Genomic DNA, 671 nt, shown 5'->3' with positions numbered 1-671 from the left:
GACACGGTTCACCATGCTTCATACCCCAGCAGCTTACAAGAACATATGCATGTAATCCAACTGATGTCTGCAGAAGTGTGATCAGGAGTTTAATCAGACTATTCCACATATCAAGCAAAACATGTTTTCATGTGAATGCATAAAATTTAATCCTCAAAATATAAGAATGTCAGAAAACAAGAAATTAAAATTTAAGTAACTACTTTACCTCCTAATAAAAAAAACCATCACCGTTATGTGTAGTTTGAAAACATGAACAAATTCTGAAATTGTAATATTAGTGTCTCAGAGCACTCATTATAGATCCCAAGTGTCTCTTAATGGTTAATGTTTTTAGTATTAACCATAAATTTCATAGGTTTATACTTCAGTTTACCCCTAGTGACGCACCTGGATACACATGTTGAGCTACGTGAAGGTGGTGAGTTTATACACTTGTGTCCCAGTCATCAACACCACATGTCTGTTCCTCTGGAGTTACATCAGTCATCAACACCACATGTCTGTTCCACTAGAGTTACATCAGTCATCAACACAACATGTCTGTTCCTCTAGAGTTACATCAGTCATCAACACCACATGTCTGTTCCTCTAGAGTTACATCAGTCATCAACACCACATGTCTGTTCCTCTGGAGTTACATCAGTCATCAACACCACATGTCTGTTCCT

Source organism: Brachyhypopomus gauderio, chromosome 14, assembly GCF_052324685.1.
Source record: "Brachyhypopomus gauderio isolate BG-103 chromosome 14, BGAUD_0.2, whole genome shotgun sequence".
NCBI lineage: Eukaryota > Metazoa > Chordata > Actinopteri > Gymnotiformes > Hypopomidae > Brachyhypopomus > Brachyhypopomus gauderio.
This window is presented reverse-complemented; position numbering follows the sequence as displayed.